This window comes from Suncus etruscus, chromosome X, assembly GCF_024139225.1.
Source record: "Suncus etruscus isolate mSunEtr1 chromosome X, mSunEtr1.pri.cur, whole genome shotgun sequence".
In the NCBI taxonomy this organism is placed as follows: Eukaryota; Metazoa; Chordata; class Mammalia; order Eulipotyphla; family Soricidae; genus Suncus; species Suncus etruscus.
In genome coordinates this window covers 8,533,969-8,543,662 of record NC_064868.1, presented here as the reverse complement: position 1 = coordinate 8,543,662, position 9,694 = coordinate 8,533,969, and positions in this window count along the sequence as shown.

The following is a 9,694-nucleotide window of genomic DNA, read 5'->3' as shown; positions in this document are numbered from 1 at the left end:
CGGGGTTCAGAGCAGAGCCCTGCAGCTGATGTCCTGAATGTGTCCGCCTAGAACTCAGCACCCCTTTCTTGCCAGCTGGTACTCTGGGATATTGGCCAGGCACTGCGAGGGTCTGAATTCTCTGGGTGATGTTAAGTGCAGCTAGGGCCAAGGACAGCCATAGGGATGGGGCCAGCCCTGGGTCAAGGGCATATGGTTTGCATTTGTGAGGCGTCACCTGACCCATATACACTGAGTCTGCCACTTTACCCCACCTGTGTACCCCACCTGTGCCTCCGAGAGGTCAGGCAACACAGCTTTCTCAGACCCAAACATCGAATCCTCAGGCCTGAATATGGGATATCTCTAGGAGTGGCCCCTGGGTCTGAGCACTTCTTGATGATCAGTGCAATGATACCGGAGCTTTGAGAATCTTGGCCCCGACCCTCCCTCTGTCCCCTCCAGCACCGTCGGGAGGCACACACACCCTTCATTCCAAGACCCCCTTTCTCTGCTTTTGTGTCCCACATATGTGGCCCTGCTGGCCAGCTCCAAACACTTCCCAGCCTGTTTGCAACCTCTAGCTTGGCTGATGCCCTGAAGAGGGAGCTGGGAAGGCGCGGGCCAGTGGGCCTCTCTGCTGGCCTTGCGGGGACACAGCTGTCCGTGACTAAGGGAGAGAAGGCCTCTTTGAAAACACGGGTGCCTCATCCTGTTCTGAGACGCTCACAACTGCGCTTTCTTGGGAGGACCGGTGATGGCATTGCCCCAGCAGGCCGCTCAAGCTGCAGAGTACCTCGAGGTCGTTCCCTAGATTGCCAGCAGAGGGCACTGTTCCCCAAGATTAGCCCCGAGGTCGAGGCAGGTCGCTTCCTCCCAGCAGCTGTCAGAGAGGCACTGGTTGCTCTGACTTGGAAAATCTTTTTGCTGCAAAAGCTCCTCTTCCCAGGGGTTTGGGCTGAGAGGTTAATCAGCATTCACATAAATGGGCCATGGATCCCTTTTCTACCCCTTACCTCATCTATGCTATTTTGTGGGGGGGGGGTGGGGGGCACTCCCGGTGACACTCAGAAATCGCTCCTGGCTTGGGGGACCATTTGGGACACCAGGGAATGGGGGAGATCGAACCGCGGTTCGTCCTAGGATAGCGCCTTACCGCTCTGTGCCACCGCTCTGGCCCCTCTCATCTGTGCTTTTTGGTAATGATTTCAAACACCATTCTGCCCCCAATCCCCATTTTCTCTAGTAGTTGTTTCAGAAAGGTCGCCTGTCTATCAGAAAAGCACTGAATGGGCCGTCAAGAAAGCTCTGGTGAGTGCAAATAAAACAGCCACTGCTGTTACTGCTTGTAAAGGACCTAAGTGTTTCCATTTCAGATCCAGACTGATCTGTCCTGGGGCATCAACTACTACAAAATGGGTTGGGAAGAGGGAAGCTGCTTCTTTAAATTCACCTTTCCAAAGGGCCCCTAGGTCTCACTCAGACCATCAGGCCCCTTCCGGAGCCCACTAGAGCAACCTCGTCATGACAGAATCCCACCCAGTGCTTGGTCCAGTCCCCAGTCCCCAGCAGGAAAGCAGGCGAGTCTTGGTTTCTCCACTGAGGCCTCCTGAACAGGGCTTTGATCACGACATGCTCAAGCTGGCTTTCTCCTGGCCTAGCCACTTGTTCTCCATTTCAACAATTCCTTTTTTCAAATGTTATTGGCTAATACAGTCAGCCCCTTTCCTGGGACAAGAAACTAGAAAGAAATCAGATGCATTGGGGCTTTATAATGTTTGATCACCTGGAAGAGGAAAGCGATAGCCTAGAAACAACCTTGGTGGAACTTGGTGGTGGAAATTAAGACCCTGCTAGTTGTTACTCAAGGCTTGGTTAAAGCAAGGCTTTCTGGGATCTCCATTGGCCTTGCTTTCTGTTACTCTCCTTAGAATAGTATTCAGACCCATTGGTCAAGTACTGCTTGAGGCCCATAACTGCAGAGTCACTGAGTCAGCTATTGGATTGCGACCATTGGATAGATGTGTAAGTAGGGCAGAGAGGTCAAGTGACAGCCAAGTCACATAGCTAGAGGGAGATAGAATTTGGATTGAAAGGGAATCAAGGCCCCACCTCCAGTTTTGAACATCCTCTCGTGTCCTACTTCTCTTCCCGGCACCACAAACTGTCCCCTTTTTTGGTGCTACAACATGGTACACCTGGAAATGTACCCACATTTCAAGGCAAAGGGTTCTCTTCCATTTGGGGGGTTCAAAGATTGACAGTAGTTTCATTTCACAACCTAGTCAGATACATGGGATTTAAGAATTGAGGCACAGAATGAAAATATTGAATTTCTTTAGACATGTTCATGTTTTAATTTTAATGAATTTATTTTGAGTGTCTTTTGGACTATACCCAGTGACACAGGTTAATCCTCGCAGTGCTCATGAGACTATATGGGATGCTGGGGGTCGAATCTGGATCAGCTGAGTGCAAGACAAACTCCCTACTTGCTTTACTATCATTCTTGTCCCATATGTTCGTGTTTTAAATATTTTTATCTCATACATTATTGTCTGTGCATTTATATCATATGACTATTATATTCCTAACTTATAGGCTCCAAGTTAAAAATAAACCCACAAAGTCTGAGGATATGACAGCTCAAATAGGTCCTTTGTAGGTTATGAGCTGCATTTGGATGGTTGATTGCTTGTTTTATGTTCTCATGATTATCCATAAGAGTGTGAAAATCACTTTGCGGGATTATAAAATGTTAAATTCCCTTTGATATGTAAAAACCCACTTGGGTCACTCTGCCCTGCCCCACCCTGGTAGATTTGGTTCTGGGATAATAAAGAAAAGACCAGTTTTTGGCTTGAAGCTCTGAGAGAGACTACAAGAAGCCACTGGCTCCATTTTTCTTTTCTGACTGGCTTGGCTTATTATTTCTTCACCACTATCCTGCTTCTTCAGACCCCTCTGCATGGGGTTTAGAAACGCAGTGCCTGGGTGATCTCACAACTAGTGGGCTTTGTTTTACAGAGGATGGTGTTTGGACCACACCTTGCAGTGTTCTGGGATTGTCTTTGGCTTTGTCCTCAGGGATCACTCCTTACGGGACTTGAAGAACAGGGGATCAAATTGGGGTTGGCCATGTGCAAGGCCTTAACCGCTATACTCTCTTTCTAGCTCTAGTCACTTTTGGACAATCTGTCTTATTTTAAAGCAGAGTGAACCACAAGATTTAATAGAACCAGCTGTGTACATTTTGTTTTGCAGAGTTAATTATGGAGGTTAGATATTTCTCTTCTCCATGTCTGAATTTCTCCATGCTGTGTTGGGCTGGTGCAGAGGATCACACTGGTGTTTCCACCCTGGGGTCAATTCAGTTCACATGCATTTATTGAAGGACCCTTCTCCCACACTCTATGTGCTGAGCACCATGCTAGGAATGTGAAATATTGGTCCCCATCCTGCCCACAGAGGAGTGTATAGAGGGCAGAGACATACTGTCATGGATGAGGGTGAGTAAATCTCCAATGGTCATGATGGGTGGCGAGGACCTATGGAAGCACAATCATGAAGCCTTTTTTTGGAGATATCATTTGGAGAATCATGGACAATGCACCAGAGTGAGCAGCTAGGAAGTGTGAGACAAAGGGCACCCAAGAAAGAAACTCTGGAGCTTGTAACTCGCCATCCCTCTGCATTCTAGAATATAAATGTAGGGTGAGGTGTGTGCTAGGCACAGGGACCATCTGAGGCCTGATTTTAAAAGGCCTGAGTGTGTGGAGCCGGAGAGATAGCTTGGAGGGAGGGCATTTGCCTTGCATGCTGAAGGACAGTGGTTTGAATCCCGGCATCCCATATGGTCCCCCGAGCCTGCCAGGAGTGAGTGTTGAGCATAGAGCCAGGAGTAACTTCTGAGCTCTGCAGATGTGACACAAAAACCAAAAAACCAAAAACCAAAAACCCTGAACGTGGGGGGGGTGGCTTTTTCTGGGTATGGAGAGTTGGTTGCCCCACAAAGTGCTCCTTTTGCAGAACAATACTTGTCTTTTGCCAATTCTGCTATGGCTGGACTAGGAAAGAGCTTCAGAGAAACAGAAAATGGAGCCATTTTTCCCCCACCCCATTGGGAGAAATTTTGGGAGAGTCTAGGCCAGGAAAGATTAGTGCAGGCTGGAGTGGAGAAGAGGGAGGATGGATTGGCGGATTCTCAAGGAGATAGAGACAGCAAGATGTGGAGGTTGGGGGGCAGTTTCGAGGATGCTGAGATGAGGTATCCGCTCTTCACTCAGGAGCTGGAAAATGCAGCAGGAGAGCACTTCCTGGTTGGACCCAGAGGGTGGGCATTGATGAAATGGTCCAACAGTGTCCTGTTCATCTGCGGACTGCATGGATCCTTTCACCCACATGCACATAAAGCCCAGCTCCACAGTGAGAAGGAGGGGGAGAGGAAGAAGGCCCAGCCCTGCACCTCCCAAAGCTAATACCCATAGGCATTGGGCCTGTTCCTGGGAGCTCCAAATGATGGACTAGCCTTCTGACTCGGGAAGTACTTCCTGGCACCAGCTGAGCCTTGCAGGGTACTGGGCATTGCTGACTGAGAGACTGGATACCATGTCATGTAATTTGGTTTAGATTATGTGCCCGTGCAGGTCTGTGCTGTCATCCTGCAGACCAAGAAAGGGTGTTTGGAAGAGATAAATATTTTACAAAAGGGAAAATAAAAACTCAGCAATAGGCTGTGGGGCCAGGAAACTCAGTGGGTGCTAGAGCACAGCATTACTCCATTTCCCCCTTGCAAGCCCTCAGCGTTTCTTGTTCTTTTCCTTCCTGCCCCCAGGCTCACCACCAATACTGGTTTCTGATTCCAGGTGAGATTGCCTATGCTAAGAGAGGATTGATGGCTTAGCTGAAGATTCCCATTGAAAGCCATGGCAGTGAAAGGCTTGGGAAAACACAGAATCCACACTCTTTCCTTGGGTCCTCCATGGCTGTGTGCTTGGCTGCGCCAGAAGGCACAGAGGAAACAGAGGAAACAGGCTGTTCTCTGCCACTTTCAAGCCTTTTCCAAGTACCTATTCATCTTTGAAGGGTTTTCAAGAATGTTTACCAAGAATGTTACCCCTGTGTTAACATGGTAACCCCCACTGCTTCTGCCAAGCAAGGCTTGGTGAGCTGCTTTCCATAACTGCTGTACTGAAATCAGAAAGTCTTGTTTTAAAAGTATCATTTGTGAAGAACAAAGACAAAAACAAAAACAAAACAAACAAACAAACAAACAAAAAACAAGAAAACCGCTCTGCCTGCCCAGCTTCCAGGAAGATCAGATTCCTAGAACACTGTGAAAGTCTCTGTTAGCTTTCCTGGTCACTGTGAAGACGAACACCCACTTGCATCTGAGACTGGGGCAAGACCAGGTTTGGTTTGTAGCCCCCAGTAGTGCTGGGACCTTTGACATTTCTCGGGGTCCCTGCTGCCCTTCCACAGAAGGGAATGGCAACCTAGAACCTGGTCCCCTAATTTGCATTCTGTCATCAGGCCTCAGGTTTACTAAACATTTCCACTTCTGGGTAAAACTTAAAACCAAAAATAAACATAGAATGTGTTTTCAGAGAGATAGTACAGTGGGTACTTGCACACACGGCCCACCCAAGTTAGATTCCTGAGCTCACCAGAAATAATTCCTGAGGGCAGCTAGGAGTAACCTCTGAGCACTACTGGGTGTGACCCAAAAAGCAAAACAAAGCCATAGAAGGCATGCTCCTCAGCATCAAGGTTCTGGGTGGAGATGGTGATTAGAGTAGCTGAACAGGGACAGTGCAGGGACACCAGCCACCTCTGTGAAGCCGCATGCAATGTGATTTGCAAGGGGGTTTGGGGAAGGAATCCTCAGTCTGAGCATCTGCTTTTCTGTGATGTTTTCAGACCTTGAACTACTTCAAATAATACTGTTGGAATTTAGAGGCCTGTGGCCACATTCAGTGATTCCTTGCAAAGAAGTGCTGAGACCAAGTTGAAGGCCTGGAAAGGTCTGTTCCAGGCAAACTGCTCAAAAGAAAAGAACTTCCGGAGCTCTGGGGATGGGCCGTGTCTTCCAAGCAGAGTTCAGACTACTCTAAAGAGAAGCCTAGGACTCAGATGGGTGGAAATCAATGGGAAGTGGGGGTGTAGTAACTAGCACAAAGTTGATCAAAGATGGTGAAGCCCAACAGGAAGTAGGGAGCTTTTCACAGGGATATGACTGATTGGAGGGGGAAGTGACTAGACAGTTCTATAACGCACCATCCATTTCCAAGTTCAACTTGGGCTATTTTTATAATTTTTCAAAGGGCAGCAGCTTTATTAATATCTGATTCAACTCTGTACAGTTCATTATGTGATGTGGGCAAATAAATGTTTTTTTTAAAGGATAGTCACAAGAGTTGTACAACCACCATCCCATTCATTTTAGACTCTTTTCATCACCTACCCAGAACTCATGACTCTACAGAGTAGACGGAGAAATCAGGAAAAGCAACCAAATGACCAAAAACAATTATAAAGCAGGAATGCAGACTGGGAGAGGAAATGGGACTCAAATTCAAGGAGGCTGTAAACATATCATGTTTAAATAAGGAACTACTGAAAGGAAGTGCTTTAGCCTTTGTTTCCATTACAGACAAACAAAACATTGGGCTCTATTACAGTGTAAGGTTTTGTTTGTTAGCTTGTTTTGGTTTTGGTTTTGGTCACACTTGATAATATTCTGGGGTTATTATTGGATCTTCACTTGAGAATTATGCCAGGGGAACCATATGAGAACCTCTGTACTATGGCTCTGGTACCCTGATATCTGCAGATATTTTTATTGCAAGAGTTGGGCAGGGGTGAGATTGGGTGGGATGCTGTGGGATTGCTAATAGTATCATAATAAAGACTACAGAAGGGATTAAACACCCTGAATGCAGGACACCCCCCAACATGGAGATTAATTCAATCTTAAACATCAGTAGTGCTGAGGGGAAATCTTGTGATTCAGTTCCTGCTTCAAAAGATTTAGTCTGTTCATTGGGGTGTTTTTTGGTATGGTTTAATTGTGTCCCAAGGAAAAAAATTTCAAGCTCTTTCTTTGAAGCAAGAATAAGCAAAACCAAACCCCCAGTACAATTTGGTCCCAGTACTATCACCACACCATGGATGTCCTTGATTCGATACATTTTTACTCTTTGACTGTGTTATTGAGGCTCAGATTTTAAAAAAATGATTGAACAGACTTTACAGGTGCTCTTTATTATCTTGTTTGGTAGAGTAAGCCTATACTTTTGAGGATGTATAGAAGACAGACTTGCATAGAAAATAAGCTCTGAGGGATTAATATGTAAACAGCAACAGTGTCCTACAACTTGGAACTTTCACTGTGTTTAGAAATATGCAGGCCTTGGGGGCCGGAGAGATAGCATGGAGGTCCTTTCATGCAGAAGGACAGTGGTTCGAATCCCGGCATCCCATATGGTCCCCTGTGCCTGCCCGGGCAATTTCTGAGCATAGAGCCAGGAGTATCCCGTGAGCACTGCCAGGTGTGACCCCAAACCCCCCCCCCAAAAAAAAAGAAAGAAAGAAATCTGCAGCCCTAATAGTTGTAGCTGGATTCCTTAAAGTATATTGGAAGACTTCTTTTAAGTACTCCTATGTAGTACTTACTACAAAAGCCATCAATATGTTCATTAAAGTAAAATATCCATTTGTGAAAATGGCACCCGAAGGACCTCAAATACTTCTTGTTTTGTTTTGCTGATGCAGGAGGTCAGTTATTTGACCGAGTGATAGTAAGCTGTTTTGGAAACCTGCCCTTTTTATTTAATGAGGAGTAAAGGCGGCCAGCATGACCTCTAATGCTTTTCCGCCTGCAGTTAAGGTTTGTAGCTTAGCAGCTTTTGTTGTGGCTTTAAGAGGCTTGGCATTTCCATCCTACAGCTCAAAATCGTCCCTTTGCCATGGCGCCAAGTGCTCTGGGCATTCCAATGAACTGGAATGGTACTGAAAATAATTGGGGGAAAATTTTGTAATTCAGATTCTTCAGTAATTCATACTGGGATTTTTTTTTTTGGTCCCCAAGGCTCAAAATTCCTGTGGGTTCGTTGGGTTTCAAACCCAGTACTTAAGAATCATCACATTACTTCGGAGTTGTTGCTACTTAAAAACCTTTCCATTTCTCAGAAAACTCTTCTCAGCCTCCACATCATCATTTGTAAAGTGAAATCTCTATGCATTCCTGCTCTGTTTATTAAGTGCTCTGCTTACAAAAATAACGGCCACATCTACATCAGATCTCAGTCACTAGATCTTATTCCTCGCTCTCTCCTGTTTGCTTTTCCCTCCCATCCTCCCTATTATTTGTAGTTTTCACCATTTGCAGACTTTTCCTTGCTCAACTGTGAGAGTTTTGCTTTTGAATCTAAACAACTCTGACTGCACACTAAAATTGTCTACTCATATTCAAGGACATTCTTGAATCTTGAATATTTCTTTTTCCCATTACATCAACTTTTTTTCTCTATCCAGGAGAATCTCTCCCCTCACCCTGGTGGTATGGGATCTTTTCCACAAGTTCCAATCTCTTATCATTTCTGTGCTGAAGGAAGCTGAAGCCAGCTCGAGAAGTCTGAACAAAGATCAACATTCTTGGGCCTAATGATCTTTCCTGAAATACTCCAAAAATCTAGTTGTTTTTTTTTTCTTGAGGTAATTTGGTCCAAACACTTTGGGAGGGGAAGATGGGAAATTAAGTCAGGAGAAAAACCTGATGGGTAACCCACATGGCTGAAACCTGAAGATAGTTTCTCTGGACACCATTGTGAGGGGTGAAAAAGTCAGTGTGAGTTCAACAGTGACCTGTTGCTCTTCTGATTCCTTGGCCTGCAGGCCTCTAAGAGAATTCCTTTCCATTCAAGGCTGAGAAATGGGCAGGTTTTGGTGCCCCAGATACATAACCCAGGTCCCAACAGAGCAAGCATTCCATGTGCAGCCTCCACTGTCTTTAGGATGCCTCCCGATACTATAGCTAGTCCTAACCCCAATACCTTTGACCTCTATGACCAGTTCCAGGAATTTGTCCGGGGCCAAGGGAAGGCCAGTGCTGGATCTTCTCCTCCAACAAGAGCTGACATCTGAAGAGCCAAGGATATTTCCAGATGCAACAATGCAAAATTTGGAGGTTGAGGTTGGGAGTTTCATTTGTTACCTGTTACTATGGCCTTTCCAAGTTTTGATGTCCTGGCCTTGAAATACTGACTTTAGAAGGGTGTGACCTGAAAACTTTCATTTCTCTCCAAACCAGCTACACTGCAGCTTTCACTTTAGATACCACAGAGGCAGAGGCCCTTGAAGGGCTGGTATCCAAAGCTGCAGGGGCAGAGAAATAACCTTGGGGCAAAGGGGGCCTGCCAGTCCCGAGACCTCAGCCTGGGATGCAGCAGAAAATCAAGCCACAGGCCCTGTTCAGGATACAAGACCTGAAACCTGCATGGGGAATAAACTTGGGGAAAAGGCTGCACAGTGTAGCAGCCAGTGGGACTGTGTCTGGCAAGTGCCCTGGAACAGGTCTAGTTAGCTTGACAAGGAACAAGTGATTGGGTTATGGAGCATTGGGTTCTACCTTAAAAAAGGAACATTGAACAGCACAGGAAAAGTGCATTCGAAAGAAAATGCATGGTGGATGTAACGTAGAGGAGCAGCTTCAAAC